Source organism: Bidens hawaiensis, unplaced genomic scaffold (assembly GCF_021521415.1).
Source record: "Bidens hawaiensis isolate Kalapana, Puna unplaced genomic scaffold, B.hawaiensis_p1.1 tig00025972_1, whole genome shotgun sequence".
NCBI lineage: Eukaryota > Viridiplantae > Streptophyta > Magnoliopsida > Asterales > Asteraceae > Bidens > Bidens hawaiensis.
The window spans coordinates 124,527-142,651 of NW_027494169.1; the positions used below are offsets into that span (position 1 = coordinate 124,527).

At 38.8% G+C, this 18,125-nt stretch overlaps 1 pseudogene; it reads right to left on the minus strand.

Annotated features, from left to right (window-relative positions):
- Positions 1–17,665, minus strand: part of LOC143572566 (cytochrome P450 76C1-like) — a 33,236-nt pseudogene extending 15,571 nt beyond the window's left edge.
- Positions 17,666–18,125: the final 460 nt, after the last annotated feature.

Here is an 18,125-nt window from a genome sequence, read left to right on the forward strand (position 1 = left end):
AAACTGTTACGGGTTTCCTGAAATTACTTCTTACTATAAGTGTTATATCTTGACTATGGTAATTGATAATTGAGTGATTCCAAATCTGGAAGCATATTTAGGATGTTAGGAACATGCTCCAATTGGTCTCACATTATTTAGAGTTATATTGAATTTTTGGTGAATTTATACTTTTGATTGGTCACTGACAGACCTGATTGTGCACGGCTGTAGTATATGAATTTTCATGATTTTTGTATGCATGAAAAAATTATAACAAAAATAGTCTTGAAATCCTAAAACATAGAGGTATTTTGTGTAAAATAATGAGAATTTATTGAGTTAGGGTGATATTCTAGAATCGTGCATCTTTGCTAGGTTATAACTCACTATATGACTGCTAGTTTGAAATTGCTTGATAAGTGTTGTCCAGGGCTATGAATCTTTGTTAAATGATTTGATGAGTTGCTAGGACACAAGTTTGACTTAGGAACCTTTTCGGTTTAACCAAAGGGGTTAGTCATGCTTGACCATTGAAATTGATACATGCTTGATGTTAGCCAATGTGTTAGATCATAAGCCACCAATGTGTCGTCGGGTCAACTCGGTCAAAGTTTTGGTCCTTGGTCCACAGGAGTCAAACCTTGGTCAAAGGTCAACATATAAGTCAACTTTAGTCAAAGTCAACAAAAGTCAAACTTTGGTCAAAAGTCTTTTTAAAAAACAATGGGAGATTGTTGGATACTAGTGGTTCTAGGAACCATCCCACAAGTTACTTACGTACTTGCATTTTTAGGGTCTTAGCACGTGACCCATTTACTTCGGTCAGATTTGTGTAATACCCGAAGCACCAACAAGGTGAGTTTACGGCCCCACTTTTATACTCTTCCTTTGGGGGAGGAAACATGCAAAACTGTTTTACTTTACTTGCTCTAAATCTTTACACAACCGTTTGGTTGCTTATAACGTAGTGTTTCTTTGCCATGGAAAGTCCTCACAAACATCGGACCGTTAACTAAGGTTAACTGGCGTGGTAAATTTAAATAGTACTATTGGGTTTGACAAATCCCACCCTGCATTATTCTCGACTGGAGGTCGAACGGGGTGTAACTTTGACCAAACATTGTTAAGTTTTGGCAATACTTACTTGACTTGAGGCAATAACTAGTCAGCTTCGGTCGTGATGGAAACATAACACTATGCGGCAACGAGTTAACTAAGTGTAGTTAACCATGGGCCACTTTTATTTATAAATGTTTATGAACTGATAGAGCATAACTTACTTTGAAAACCTGTGAACTCACCAACCATATGTGTTGACTCTTTTTAGCATGTTTTCCTCAGGTCACTAACAAGCACTTGGATTAGGATAACATTGCATGCATGGACTCGCATTGGTTTAAGTTTGAAAACCTTTATTTGATATTGGTTTTGCGCTTGTAGCGCCATGAATTATTTAAACTTGTTTTGGGAGATGGCTCCCGCACTTTGTTTAGCTTCCGCACTAGCACTTAAGTACTCTGAACATTTTATTTTAATTTGTGAAAACTTTTAAGACCATATAGATGTCGTTTGGTGTGATTAATGTGTTCGGATCCTGGTTTGTCACCCGCCTTACGGTAAAACTCCGTTAGTGGAAATTTGGGTGTGTGACAGATTGGTATCAGAGCCCATTGGTTATAGCGAACCAGGTTGCATACCATTTCATATAGGTTGCAGTCCGGTCTATAGCTTTTCATGATGCATTAGTTACACTGCACATATATACATGAGATACCACTCACTCATCCCAACCCCAACCCTTGTGTCACAGTATGTCTTCGTCGTCAGCTGATCATGCCCGTTAGAAAGCACCTATCACCGCTGAGGAGAGCACACCACCTGCGTCCCCGAGACTGAAGAGGCAGCGGACCATCCCTGATGCTGGCACATCTACTGCTGAGGAGTCTTCATCCGAGCACACGTTCTTGCCTAAGCCCCAGTGCGACTGGGAATGGTACCCAGAGGTGGTGACCATAATGATTGAGAAGAAGGAGGTTCCACCCCTAGCTGTTGTAGGTCCTTCTTGCCCTACTCTACCCGCCCTGCCATGCCCTCCTGAGAGGTTGATAGCTGCACTTGTTTCTGGCCTGGATAAGGCGCAGTGTGGGAAACAGGGTATGAAGTCGGACATTGCTAAGCTAGCGCAGAAACAGAGTGGAGCCAAGCATAAGAAGGATTTCTTGAGGGAGCTCTGCGATCGGAGGTCAAAGATGCACTACAAGTTAACCTTTGAAGTTGAGAGGCTAGGTGAGAAGATGCAGATGCTTGCAGACAGGGTGATAGATCTGACTAACGAGCTGAACATTGCTCGTAACCGTATTCGGGATCTTGAGGACCGGGTGGCACCTCCAGAAGACCCAGTGGAGGATCCTGAAGAAGACCCAGAGGAGGACCCCGAGGAGGATCCGGAGGAAGACCCCGAGGAGGAGCCCGAGGTGAGCGGGTCATCGGGAGTATCTGACGAGTGATATCGTCAGTTGATATTCGTTTGGATTTCTTTCTTTGAACCTAGGTGGGAGGGTTGTTCCCATCCAATAGAGGATATTTTTGAACTATGATGTTTGGATTGAATGATTGTAATCGGATTACAAGTTATCTTTTCAAGTATTGTTTTTTTAAATTGTGTTATGATGTTCATAAATTAGTTGTTTGATTGCTATTGATGTACTAGAATTAAGGCATTAATCCGGTCAATGTTCATGACTGCGTAGGATTATGTCGGGACGTGGACGTGGCCATGGCAGGGGCAGCATCAACCTCACTCCAGCAGAACTGGCGGCACTCATCAACGAGCATGTGACCGGAGCGATTGCAGCCGCCCAGATTCCGGGGCAGACGGCAGGGGGTAAGTATACACTTTGCTGTCATTGTGACCTATCGAAACTCGGGCACTAACACTTACTTTGTGAACCAAAAATCTAGGAGCCGCAGGGTGCACCTTTAAGAACTACATGGATTGTAAACCCCATGCGTTTAAAGGCACCGAGGGGGCTGTCGGTTTGCTGCGCTGGATAGAGAAGGCAGAATCAGTGTTTGCCATGTGTAATTGCCCGGCTGCGAGCCAGGTGAAGTTTGCTACAGGGACTCTTGAGGAGTCAGCACTTACTTGGTGGAATACCCAAGTTCAGTTGTTGGGTCTAAATGCGGCCAATGCTATGTCATGGGAGGAATTCAAAAATCTGATCAAGACCGAGTATAGCCCGCGTGGTGAAGTGCAGAAGTTAGAGCATGAGTTTTGGAATTTGCGGATGGAGGGTTCCGACATTGAGGCTTATACGACACGATCCCATGAGTTAGCGATACTGTGCCCTCAAATGGTCGATCCTGCTTATAAGAGGGTCGAAATGTATATTGACGGTTTACCTCCGCAGATCCAGAGTATGGTGACGTCGGCAAATCCCGCCAACATTCACGATGCCGTCCGGTTAGCTCATAAGTTAACTGATCAAGCCGTCAAACAAGGCACTCTCCCGTCCAAAAAGTCTGCTACTGGGGTTAGTCATGCTTGACCATTGAAATTGATACATGCTTGATGTTAGCCAATGTGTTAGATCATAAGCCACCAATGTGTCGTCGGGTCAACTCGGTCAAAGTTTTGGTCCTTGGTCCACAGGAGTCAAACCTTGGTCAAAGGTCAACATAGAAGTCAACTTTAGTCAAAGTCAACAAAAGTCAAACTTTGGTCAAAAGTCTTTTTAAAAAACAATGGGAGATTGTTGGATACTAGTGGTTCTAGGAACCATCCCACAAGTTACTTACGTACTTGCATTTTTAGGGTCTTAGCACGTGACGCATTTACTTCGGTTGGATTTGTGTAATACCCGAAGCACCAACAAGGTGAGTTTACGGCCCCACTTTTATACTCTTCCTTTGGGGGAGGAAACATGCAAAACTGTTTTACTTTACTTGCTCTAAATCTTTACACAACCGTTTGGTTGCTTATAACGTAGTGTTTCTTTGCCATGGAAAGTCCTCACAAACATCGGACCGTTAACTAAGGTTAACTGGCGTGGTAAATTTAAATAGTACTATTGGGTTTGACAAACCCACCCTGCATTATTCTCGACTGGAGGTCGAACGGGGTGTAACTTTGACCAAACATTGTTAAGTTTTGGCAATACTTGACTTGAGGCAATAACTAGTCAGCTTCGGTCGTGATGGAAACATAACACTATGCGGCAACGAGTTAACTAAGTGTAGTTAACCATGGGCCACTTTTATTTATAAATGTTTATGAACTGATAGAGCATAACTTACTTTGAAAACCTGTGAACTCACCAACCATATGTGTTGACTCTTTTTAGCATGTTTTCCTCAGGTCACTAACAAGCACTTGGATTAGGATAACATTGCATGCATGGACTCGCATTGGTTTAAGTTTGAAAACCTTTATTTGATATTGGTTTTGCGCTTGTAGCGCCATGAATTATTTAAACTTGTTTTGGGAGATGGCTCCCGCACTTTGTTTAGCTTCCGCACTAGCACTTAAGTACTCTGAACATTTTATTTTGATTTGTGAAAACTTTTAAGACCATATAGATGTCGTTTGGTGTGATTAATGTGTTCGGATCCTGGTTTGTCACCCGCCTTACGGTAAAACTCCGTTAGTGGAAATTTGGGGGTGTGACATTGTCAATGGACATCAACTGAAGTCGTATTTAGAGGATGCAAATTTGAATGGGTCAGGAAGTTCAGCGAAGTAGAGATTGAAGATTTTGAGGACCATTTTGGCTAGGTTTTCAATGGACATCGACTGAAATCATATTTAGAGGATGCAGATTTGAATAAGAGAGCACACTAGTCGGAGATTTCCTTCATAGTAAGTGAACTGACATATTCGGTTAACTGAAAGGACTAGACAATGTGAGTTGTAGACATTCAATTCAGCGCTAACCGGGAGGCAACCCGGCCTTGTAAGTGTGTACTATTGTAATTTGAGTCTACTTTCACTAATTTTTTCGTCGAATGTGTAGTAATAGTAGAGAGAGTGGGGGGAAGCCACAATGCGAATTGGAATTCAGGTTTTCAGTAAGTTAAATATCATGTAATTGGAGTTCCAGGTATGTTTTGTCCATGTTAAGTACCGGAACATGTTCAAGGGAGTCTAGGGGAGTCAAAAAATTTTGTAAGTTCGAAAATTTTCCAACAACGAAAATCTTCGAAACTCTTTGTCAAAAAGCTTTTTCGAGTTACGCGAAAAACTGAGTCTTATGTCTTTCGTGCTACGTGAAGAAAAAAAGCATTTTTTATAAAAAGGCTTCTGCGCTACGCAAAGGCCACCATGATCCCAGTTTCGTGTATCGCAAACTCGTTGAAGCCCTAAATAATAAAGTTGGGTCACGTAGCGCTAAATTGTGGTTTTTATTCTTTCGCGCTTCATGACGGTGTGCAAAAGTTTAGAAAAAATAATATATAAACCACCGCTATCACCGTCATCATCCACTACCTCATACCTTCTCACCACCACTTTCTCTCTCTAACACTGGATTCTCGGATTTAACATACAAGGAAAATAAATGATAAGATTGGATAGCGGAAGAAAGGAAAATATATATACTTAAATGCATTCTTGAGTTAAAAGAAAAGAAGAGAAAAGAAAGTGTTAATACGTTCTTGAGTTAGATTGGAAGGAAACAAAGAAAATATTGTAACTTTACAATTATGTCATCATAGCAAAATGGAAAATAGAATTAAGATATGGTAAATTAGTAATATGGTAATGGGCTATAAACTTTCCTCACAATCATGCCATATTTGGCTGGAAAGTTTTCAATGTATAAAGCCCTAACTTTTTTTTCGATTCCCTTTCTTTTCTTTTAATGACAAACTCAAGAATGAAAAAAGAAAATTTTCTTATATTTTCTTTTACAAACCGTTAAATATAAAAAACTCCCAAGAATGCAGTGTAAGTCACACCACCATATTTCACCATATACCAATGTCACCATAATCGTCCTCCATTTCTGAGCATAAATCCACAGCTATCCACTACCATCGGTCACCAACATCGCCATATGCAAACGTCACCATAACCGTACATCCACCATTACATCACAATTGAGCAACCCGGTTTCGAGTTAATAGAGTGTGTGTTTCTATTTTGCTTAAAATTTGTGTTCGATTCAACTCAAGGTATCTGTTCCATGTAAATTTTCGTTGCTATGTGTTAGGTTAGATTATGGTTAAAAGCATGTTTTACTTGGTGAAATTTGTCAGAATATTTTCTGATGGGTTTGAACAGTTGCGGGTAAGATTTGAGTTTGATAAAGTTTAGAGTCGGATGGATAGAGTTTTGAGTTTTGATATAGTTTAATTGAGATTCACTTAAAAATTCTTATGATGTAACAGTTGGTCGATGACATGTTATGATTCGTAATTTGGGCTCGGGTTTGATCGAGGTTGATCATGATTATATTATAATAAGTGCTAAAACAGGGATTTAGACAGGTTTTCTAACCTAAGTTCAATCGGGTTAGAGGGTTCATGAGATATGAGTTTGAAAAAAAAGGTTTGGAATCGGGTAAATGAGTTGGTTTGATAACCCGGGCTCGGGTTTGATGTTGATCACTATTATTGTATTATTATTTTAATAAGTCTTAAAAATGGTTAATTAAGCAAATTATCAAACCTAATCATATAATGAAAGTTTTAAGCAAATGAGCACGGTTTGTAAACGTGTGATACCAATATGGTTTTGAGCTTTAACGCGCCATTTGCGGTGAATTAGTTGAGTCGTTATGTCATTAGTTTAGTTAGTTTGTAACTCGAGTCTTTGGGGATTGTTTAAACAATTGATCTTTAGCGAACATAAGTCTACCCGCCCGTACCCAATTGCAGGTCCCGTGACGGGATCAAACAACACAACAAACGAAGTACTAGTCGTCTTGGATCAACCTCTCTACTAGTTGGCGGAAACAACTAGCAAGAACCGAGATCTCGGATCTTGTGGTGGTGGAGGTGGAGCCATGAGTTTAGAGAGGGAGGAGGGAGAGAGAGTTTGTAGTAAGTAAGATAGGTTTTGCAAAGGTTATCCTTGGTGTATGTGATACACACACCTTATATATATGTGTGTATACGCATACACCTCTTTCATTACCAAAATGCCCAATGACCTCCAAGTACAACAAGGCCTCGGGCCCAATACATACAAACGTAAAAAAAACATAAACGTAAACTAACATGTTATAAATACGAAAGACTAATCAACAAAACGAGCCTTACACCAATCTCTATTCGGGTAGGACGACCGGGTTATATTAAAACATGGAACAAGCATCCCCAAAATTGTTTTATTTTTATTTTATTTTAGTAGTTTAATATTATTTTATTAGTGAGGGGAAAATCACGACTTTAATGTTATACGGTCGTTTCCACGATTTATTGTTGACATATCTAACTTCATGATTTATTTCGCAGATATGTCACATACAAGAGAGGCCTCCAGCGCCGCTCGGTCAAGAGAGCCAGGGAGCTGGCAGGGGTCGTCGGGGTCCGATACCTCCGCCACATGGTGCTCCGGATCCACCTCAGTCTATTGTGAAGCATATTCAATATTATGTATAGGAGTTACCTATTATACTAGGGCTGGATCGTGATGCTATTATGGGGGACGATGAAACACCCCGTATCTTGCTTCGGCTTAGGTTGGGGTCTGAGACAGAGAGAGAAAGTTGTGATCATATTGTAGATGTGCAGTTGTTGAGGCACAAGACTATTGATTGGTATCTGTTGACGACTCTGGGGAAGGTTGATCGAGTCATGGGTTTGTTGGGACCTATATGGCTACTACGTTGGTGTTTGAATGGCCGCAATATGTGGAGCTGACACATGAATTTTTTACCACATTTTGGCACAAGACCAGAGATTTTGACGATTCACGAGCAGTTTAATATTTGCTCAGTCGCCTGGTTTATGAGATTTTGACGTTTCATGAGCAGTTTAGTATTTGGGTTTGACGACAGGACCCTACGGTTTTGGATATCGACAAGTGTGCTAGCTGAGTTTTAGGGTACTATTGCGGATGGACAACATTCTAGCAATGTGGTGGAGGCGATGATTCAGGACCATGTTTACAAGTATTTGCACCCGGTTGTTGCTTCCACTCTCATTGATCGTTAGTCGGTCCATGACAAGTGCATCAACGCCGACTTGTTTTGTCTTTACAGCATGATCGTCCATCATGAGGCTAACATGGCCAAGATTGTATTATCTTCGATGGCACATGGCCTACGTGTAGAGGGGGCAGCAACCCAGTTACCATGGGGTTCGATTATCACCAAGATAATCGAGCATTGGGGGGGGGGGTTCAGAGGTACCTGAATGAGTATTTGATAGAGGGACTAACCATGGGGATAGTCAATGTTGATGATGCCCAGAAAGCCAGGATGCGTACATATGGGACCCACCTTGTTGGGAGGAGGTACGTTAGGGACCTCGGGCCACACCACCAGCCGGGACACCCATCATGGAGGTTTTATAGATGGGATTGCCGCCACAACGCCAGAGGATTGCCCACAGGATCGAGTGGCCGCAACAGCAGCATCCTTTACGCCAGTCGCAACTACAACAGCCACCGCCACTCACATTGGATACTTTGTATCAGCATCAGGTGGCGATGTAGGAGGAGGTAGGGGTGTCAATTCTTAACACGACCAGAAACCCAACCCAAACCCGACACGAAAAAAAACATGTTTTGGGTCGGCTAACACGACACGTTAAAAAAACGGGTCGGGTTCGGGTTGACCCGTTAACCCGTTTAATTTTAGATATTTTAAAATTAATTTTATATTCCCTCTTTAGTTTTAAAATATGTTAAAGAATTTAATTATTTTTCATTCCCCATATTACATTTTTAGGTCTCCTCTTAAATTCTATTTTTTGTGAACAACACTTTCAACTTCTCAACCAAAATATCATTACCCTAGACGCATTTCTTCTATCCATTCACCAATATGCATGAACAATCGTCAAATCTATCTATATCTAAATCGACTCATGCTTAAATTTCATTTGAATTTTTGCAATATACAGTTTGATTTTATTATAATTTGTATGTCTGATTATATAAATTAACTTGTTTAAAAAATATGGGTTAAACAGGTCGTGTTCGGGTCGACCCGAATTTATGTGTGTGTGGGTTAGGGTTGACATATTTGACACGAATAATAATATGGGTCAGGTTCGGGTTGCACATTTCAACCCGTCAACCTTCTATCCCGCAACCCGTTAACCCGCCAACCCGAAACGTTTGACGCCCCTAGGAGGAGGGGTATTTCCACACTTTTTTTTATCATTTGAAGGTACCGCTCCCCGCGACTTTGAGGTCTCTCGATGCAGCTGGTGATGAGGCTGGAGGATCTACTGCTAGTGGTGAGGATGAGGAGGATTATGTGGTAGCAGTAGTAGCAGCTAGCCGATTATTTTTTAGGTTTACTTTTATTTTCTCTTTATTTTTGTTTTGATCATCTCATGGATAAGTACTTAAATAATACTAAACTCGAGGAATAGTGTATGGGTTACTCGGCTGAGTAATATATATATATATATATATGTTTAAGTTCAAGAAAGAAATGAAATTACTAAAAGAAATACGAGAAATGAATATGAGCCACTAGTTTTATTTTAGGTTTTAAAAGTTTAAATATAAATGAAAACGATGTAAATGTAACAATAAATGCACACTCTCTCTCTAATTAATACAACTATTATAAACATAATAAATCTATCTATAATTAATATATTTACATAATTTAACTATAATAATTAAAAATATAAAAACACTAATTTAGTTTTATAATTTATTTACATACTCTTCTTTTATCTAACAAAAACAAAACGTTATTCATATAATACTAGTTCTTTATATTAAAAAAACAATTTATTTTCACTCAACTTATTAGCACATATCAACGCGTAACTTTTAACAATAAATATCAAAACATAATATATTATTTTTCAGTTGATATATCAAGAAAAAATATTGTCATAAATAATAAAAAAATGTCATACAAATGTGTCCATTAAATATAAACAATAAATATACAACCTACACAAAATTATATAACCTACACTTGTTTTGAGCAATAAAAACGTACAACATACAAAAAAGCATACAACTTACATATTAAATTCGACATCAATAATTATATAAACTACACAAATATACGCGTATCTTACACGTGTGTAGGTTATATTTTTTCGTGTGTAGGTTATGTTTTCTTATTCCTAGAACAAGTGTGTGTTATATGTTATTGTGTAGGTTGTACACATTTAATGCAAACATATGTAAGATAGGTTTTTGTATTATTCATCACAATGTAACTATGTGTTGATGGATATTGATAAGTTGAGTTGGAAGAAATTGGTTTTAAATAAAAAAAAAATTTAATGTATGAATAAACTGTATTTATGTACGATGAAATTTTCGTGTGTAGGTTATATGTTTTTCGTGTGTAGGTTATATGTTCTCGTGTGCATGTGTATTTTATTGATGATGAATTTTGTGTGTAGGTTATATGCTTTCTTGTTCTTAAAACAAGTGTGGCTATATATTTGTGTAGGTTGTATTTTTTTTTGTTGATATTTAATGCTAACACATGTAAAATAGTTTTTTTTTATTATTTATCACAATGTAACTACGTGTTGATGGATATTTATATATTGAGTTGGAAGAAATTTGGATAGAAAGAAATTTTAATGTATGAATAAATTGTACTTGTGAAGGATAAAACTTCAAGAGACAAAAAATAAGTTATAAAAATAAATGAACTCTTAATATTTTTCAACTAGTAATTTGATTAGTTATATTGATTGAATAGATATATTAATTGAAGCGAGAGATGCATTTATAGTTTCTTAATTTATCTTGAAGCTTTTAAAACCTAAAATAAAACTAATGGCTCATATTTATTTCTCGCATTTCTCGCAGTAATTTCATTTCTTTCTTGAACCATCCCCTGTAAGTAAAGGATAAAATACAAAAATTGATTATCGTACATTAGGTACGCGACACCCTCAACCCTAGATTTCAAAAAAAACTTGGTGGCAAATTTATAAATTATTTCAAATCGTTTCCATCCTAATTAACCGTTGCATCGATTCAACCATCGTTACCGGCGTCTTTTGCAAACACACACTTTAATTGATTTGAATTGAAATGCGCCATTTGCAGAAACCTAGTTGCAGACGTTTCATATTTTGTTCATATGATGGAATCGATGATCAAATTGAAGGTCGTTTGATAATTGTTTGATTCCAGTGTTCAATTTTATGTTACAGGTGTTTAAATTTAGATATGAACTTTTGAACATTTAAATGTATTCGTTTAAAGGTCTAAACGTATAAGTTGAACGTTTAAGTTTTTTTTTTTTTTTTTGCCTTTTTTGCCTGAGCGTTTAAAATTTTAACATTAAACGTTTAAAGGCTTAACATTTGAATGCTTAAGGGTAGGAATTTGGCTTGAACATTTAAACTTTTTTTTTGTGGATTTTTTGTTAGGTTAAAAGTTCTGGACTTCTAAACTTTAGGGTCTGTTTGATGGAAGGTAATGGAATGAATGTTGGAACGGAATGAGAGAGGAAATGGAATGGATCATTACCATTCCTTTGACATGTTTAGTTACCATGTGGGAATGACATAAATTATTTATTTTTTGGTAAGCTAGAAAAATCAAGAATAAAATAAAAATAGTAGTGAGAAGCGGTGGGATGGTGGTTGTGGGCGGCGAGCAGTAATGATGGTGGTGGTGTAACATCCTAAAATATTATAACGTTAAATAAAGAAAGTTACGTTTAGTGATCTCGCGTTATTAATTAATATCGAGTAAAGAACGGATCACGGACTTAGATTAATTAAGGTGGATTAAATGGTAATGGGTTTTAGGCCCATGGGCTTCAAGAGATATAAATACCCTCTTAAACCACCCTTAAACCCTAAACCATCATTCATTTCCATCTTATTCTCTATACATTCAAAATACACACATACACTACACTATATTAGACCTTCGATATACGAGATAACCAAGCAAACCGCAACCACATCGAACGCGTAAAGGTATGCCTTTTACCTCAAAGTTTACGTTTTTAGGATCGGTTAGCTTTGAAACTTATACATAAAGTAAATCGGGTCTAAACGAAACGTAAAGTAACAAACTTGATGTTGGAAATGAACTTGACAAACCTATGGCTATGTACGGTAACTTGTTATTAAACGTTTTAAGCCGAAAGCTCCAAACTTTATGTCTTTCCGGGCTAAGTTTTACCCAAACTAGGCCATGGGAATGATCGCGGAGTTAGTTAACGTAATATCCAAGAAATTCTCGATGAAATAAGGGTGATTTTGGTGATTAAGTTTGAACAGAGACGCCAGCTAGGCAACTTCTCCTGCAAGCCATAACTTCGCCTTCATGCAACTTCGCTTGCAAGCAAGTTCGCCTAGCTGATAACTTCGCCTAAGACCAAGTTCGCCTAACTAATAACTTCGCCTAAGGCCAAGTTCGCCTAGCTGATAACTTCGCCTAAGGCCAAGTTCGCCTAAATGATAACTTCGCCTGGTGACAAGTTCGCCTAACTGATGACTTCGCCTGGTGATAAGTTCGCCCATGATAACTTCGCCTGGCATATGTTCGCCTAGGGTTAACTTCGCCGATCACTAACTTCGCCTATGCTTAAGCTCGACCCCAGCCAGGGGCTCTGCCCCTTGGACCCTGCTAGGGGCTGCCGCCCCTAGACCCCGCTGCCAGGGGCGCTGCCCCCGGACCCCCGTTCGTTGTGGGTTATATAAAGATAGAAATACAACATTAGTAGTAGTAGTTAATTGATACATGTAAATATTATACAGTTAGCGTGCACAGCTCAAGAAGGGAATAACGATTAACGGAGAGCGTAACAGGATTCACGTGATTTTCTAGCCCCATTTTTATGTTATGTTTTCGGGGCTGTGTGCATACTCAATATGTTTGTTAATACGCTTATCCTAAGAGATAAGTGTATGCCTTATGTGAATAATGTGAAATGTATGAATGATTTCTTGATGGTACGTGAACGATCTTCGGATATTGCACGTACTGTCAGGATGTAACGCTATGTATAAGGTAAGTATGATATGTATGCTTATGTGTATGAACGTGATAAAATTTATAAAAGAAGGAAACGAAGGTTGTATGGTTGTATGGTTACGAAAAGGGTACCGAGCCCTAATAATACTCGAGGTATGAAGTATGGTTGTATGGTAACGAAGAGGGAATCGAACCCTACTAATATTCGAGAACTATGGAACCGAACCCTACTAATATTCGAGGAAAGAGGGTACCGAGCCCTAATAATACTCGAGGAAAGAGGGTACCGAGCCCTAATAATACTCGAGGAAGGAAGGTACCGAGCCCTAATAATACTCGAGGAAGGAGGTTACTGAGCCCTAATAATACTCGAGGAATGTAGAGCGTAATGCTCTTTATAACGTAAGATATGAAAGCAAGTTAGTAAAAAAGAAAGTATGAAAGTATGAATAAAAGAGTATAAGTTTGTGTGTATTGTATAATGTATGATTAACTAGAACTCACTCAGCGTAGCTGACTTTTAGTATGCACGCAGGTGAGTAGGATGAGGCAGCTCGCTTGAGGAGACACGTGGCACTGAATAAGAGGCTGGCATCAGAAGACTCAAGACGTTTACGTTAATGTTTCGTTTATTTTGAAAGACAAGTTGGTTGTTTAAGACAAGTTTTGGATTGCTATGAAATGTTTTATTAAAGTTATATTATTCCGCGAATGTTTTAATTAACTCTGATATTTAGAACTGCGTTTATGAGTAAATCCAACACGAAAGTAGGGCTACCGGTAACGGGGCCTTACAGGTGGGTGGCGGTGGCGATGGCCGGGAGCGATTGTTGGTGGTAGCAGCTGGTGGTGGCAGTGGTAAGTGGTGAGTGGCGGGCGGTGGTGATGATGGCCGAGAGCGATGGTTGGTTGAGGCGGTGGTGGACGTCAATGGTAGGTGGTGGTGGCAGTGGAGATGGGTCGTGGCAGTGGAAGTGGTAAGCGGCGGGTGGTGGGCGGTGATGGTAGGTGGTGGTGGGTGGTTGGTGGTGGTGGTGGGTGGGTGGTGGTGGCAGCGGAGGTTGGTGGTGACGATGAAAAGCGGTGGGTAGCGGGCAGTGGTGATAATGGTCGGGATCGATGGTTGATGGTTGGTGGTAGCGGTGGTGGACGATGATGGTTGGTGGTGGTGGTGAGCGGCAAAGGCGGATGGTATGGTGGTAGTGGTGGCGGCGAGCGGCGAAGGCGTTGATGGGTGGTGGCGGGCGGCGAAGGCGGCGGTGGTGGTGAGAGGGCAAGGGGTGTGGATGGAATGAATATGATGTGTTTTCAAGGGAATGGAATGGACATGGTAATGGGTGATTTCATTCCATTGACCAACTAAACACATTTTTTTATTCCATCGTAGTGGTCTATTTCATTCCGCCTCTCATTCATGCATACCAAACGCTACCTAGAAGTTTAGAACTTCTAAACTATTTGAACACGCAGAACTTCTAACTTTTGAACGTATTAGAACGTTTAAAGATGTTCATTCTTGGTCCGAACGTTTAAAGGTTTAACATATCTAATTTTTGAACGTATTAGAACATTTAAAGATGTTCATTTTTTGTCAGAACCTTTAAAGATGTTCATTTTTTGTTAGAATGTTTAAAGGTCTTCAGTTTTGTTCAACGTTTGAATGTAATATTTTAAACCCTAATAAGAGACCGATTGAGATCATGAGTACACACCTGCTACCTATTTAAGGTGATTTCGTTTTCAAAATTTACTTTGTTTTTCTAGTTAATTTGTTAAGAGTGTAATTTTATAGCTTGTTATGGCCATCATTGGCCCGATTTTTGAAATTTGTAAGGAGTAAACTTTAACCCCGTCCTCGTTAATGATCTAGTAAAATGTGTATTTTTAAAATGTGAAGATATGACTGGCTTGCAAGCTTATTAATTTGAGTTCATACTTGGTATTGAGGGCACAGAGATACGAACACACTTTATGTTGGTCCAAATATTAAACCGAGAGGAGAGATATATTTGGAGGGGTGTGATCATGTATGCCTTGGCCGGAAACAAAGTAAACTTGTTTGGGCGGTTCCATCCTTTTGAATGCATCATCAAAATGTGTTTGTTGGGTTGTCAATCTTAAAGTATATGTCTTGGGAATTGGTTATGACCTTAGACCATACTGGTATTAATGATAATTGGCGAACCATCGATCGAGGTGTTTTTTTTTTCATGATAGTTTGCTTGGGGGCAAACAAATGATAAGTGTGGAGATGTGATGGTCATGTAATCTAGCATATTAAGTATTTAGTTTTAATTAATTTATGGTTTAGGGAAGTGTGGGGATGTGATGGTTAGATATATTTCATGTATTTCAGGTTGTTGAATGCTAATGATGCTTATGGAGGTGATATACGAGCTTGGATTGACGTTTGGGATGAGCGGAAGTGATCGGCACACGTTCCAATGCATAAAACAAGAAATGCCAAAATTCCCTGCCAAGAGGCCCCTTCACGATGGGTTGAAGAGTTATCTTTCGCGCTACACAAAGGAGAAAAGAACAAGACCCGACTAATTTGTTCTTCGCGCTGTGCGAAAGAGTTGAGACACGGAAAAAATAACCTATTTATTATAAAATCAGTTTTCAACCCCCAATCGACATATCTCTTATTCCGGTAGCTATAAACGACCTAAAGGACGATTTTGCACCATCTCGGAGCTCCTGGTTCGTCAATGAGTCCATGTTTTCTTCCATTCAACACATAGGCTAGCTAATCATCATGCAGATGCAAGACTAAATCCATTGTGACCACTTTCGGTGTAGGGTTTTTGCATGTAACTGAACATTTCTATGTTTTCCGTCTATTATTGGATTAGAGTTTGATTGATTTTATTACTAATCTTTCTTTATGGTAGTTTTGTTTTCTTAAAGAGTTGTTTATGGAATAGGGTTTATCATCAATTTATAGGTTGTGTTCGTCAACTACTAGGATTAAGTTTTTATAATCATTGAACTGCTACCGTTAATCATTAATTTGCCTAAAATCTTATATTAACAAACTGGTAATTAGGTAGATCAACCACTTTTAATTGTGTCAATTAATTGGATTAGGTTCTATGTATCAACACAAACAAACTATTGTGTCTAGTAACTGCTTATCAATCTTAACTATCTTAACTGATGATTCATGTCTAGGTGTTTATCCAACTGATAGGATTCATAATGTTTAGTGGATTGCGTAACCCGAAACCTGAAGTGTGTCATCCTTTTTTTTTAAATGATTACAACTAGTAAAAGTAGCCTTGTTTGCATAAAAACAGATCTTTTAAACTGCTTGATATCGTGTGTCCGCCTAGCTAATAAATTAATAAGTCATGAGTTTAACTCGCACTTTTCACGGATTCCTGTGAAAGCGACCATACTTACCCATACTAGTTATAAGTATTTAAGTGATATAAGTACTTATTTTTTATTAGAGCACGACATCTACAACATGTATTGTAGTTACTTCAACCACAACATAATTACCACATAAAAACCCGTATGTCCTCTAAAAATAGGACAAGTAATTCAAGAACAAGATTGTGAAGTGAAGTTGGTACTTGGTTCAACCACAACATAAAATATGGCATCATATTTAATAATTTAAGTCTCACTGAGAAACCTTGCATCGAGAGACATGACCAAAGTATAACTTTGAACTTTTATCTAGATGCAATTTGTGCGGGATAATTTGTCCACGAAAGTTTCCAATTGCACACTTTTAAGCTTGTGTTGGAATTGATTATTTTTTTAACTCTTTAGATCTTTTTATTAGATGGTACACCAATGTCAAAAATTAAGACTGGGAAGAAATCTTACTTGGAGAAGTGCCTTTATTTGGGTCATGTTAAGCGGTGTTCCATCTTTTTTGTCCATGTAGCTTAACAAGACTTGTAGAAAATCTTTCTTTCCTTCAAGCGTCACTTCGTCCGGCGACTTCTTTAAGTTGGATTTGATTCGATCTTCAATGATGCTAGTGAAAAGTTGATCTAACTTGTTATATTGCTTCTTCATGTCCCGCACGACACCTTGTAGATCAAACCGTGCAAGACTAGGGAAGAAATCAGATATATTCTTCCGTCCAAGTATACGAAAGATGTTTGAAGATACCATATCTATCTCAGCTCCAAGATTGCTGTTTTTCACCCCTTTATCTGAGGCTTTTTCCCATATCATTCTTGTTAGGACATTTGTCTCCGTAGAAAAAGCAATATCACTAATGTTAACTTTGCTATCAATTTTACCAAAAACATTTTTTATAGCTTTTCTAACTTCGTCCCTTCTAAAAGAACCACTTGCTTCAAGATTCTTGTTGCTTAGCATCTCATGGGCAAATATCTTACGAAGCTTACGCCAGCTGGAGTTGCTGTCGGACAATGCGATATCTTGGCCACCGTTGGATATTGCTAAGATAGCAGCAGTTCGGTCACGGATAGAAAAGGTCTGGTCTTGGTCCCGAACCACCTCCTTTGCTAACTCCGGGGTGTTTATCACAATATAAAGTTTGCTACCCAACTTTAACTTGAAAATGGGACCGTTGGTTTGAGCCATATTGGTGAACTGTGTGTGAAATTCAGAACTTAGAAACGGAATGTACCCAACGATTGGCAACGAACGGGGACCTGGCGGCAATGGTGGTGCACCATTTGAGGAGTTTAAAGGTTTAAACTTGTACCATAAAGTAGCCAAGATCAGTACTGAAGTGGTGACAACTAAAACGGCCAGCCCCTTGTCATTGTTTCTCACTTCCCACCACCCTAACACATGGTTATTTTGTTCATGGGTGCATTTATAGCCCCATATTGGCCAAGTCATGATTATGCATATGTGGTTATAATATTTATATTAAGATAGTTGGAAAATGCTAAAAAGTCAACCAAATCCAAGTGGTGATCCTAACGGCTTGTTGATGCTTGTGGAATGGGGCAATCTTTAACAATAAAAGGGTTTCAGTTAACCAAGTCAAGGAAGATATTACAGGTTTACTTTCATATGGTTAAGAACAAGGTGTTTATTATTTTTTGGC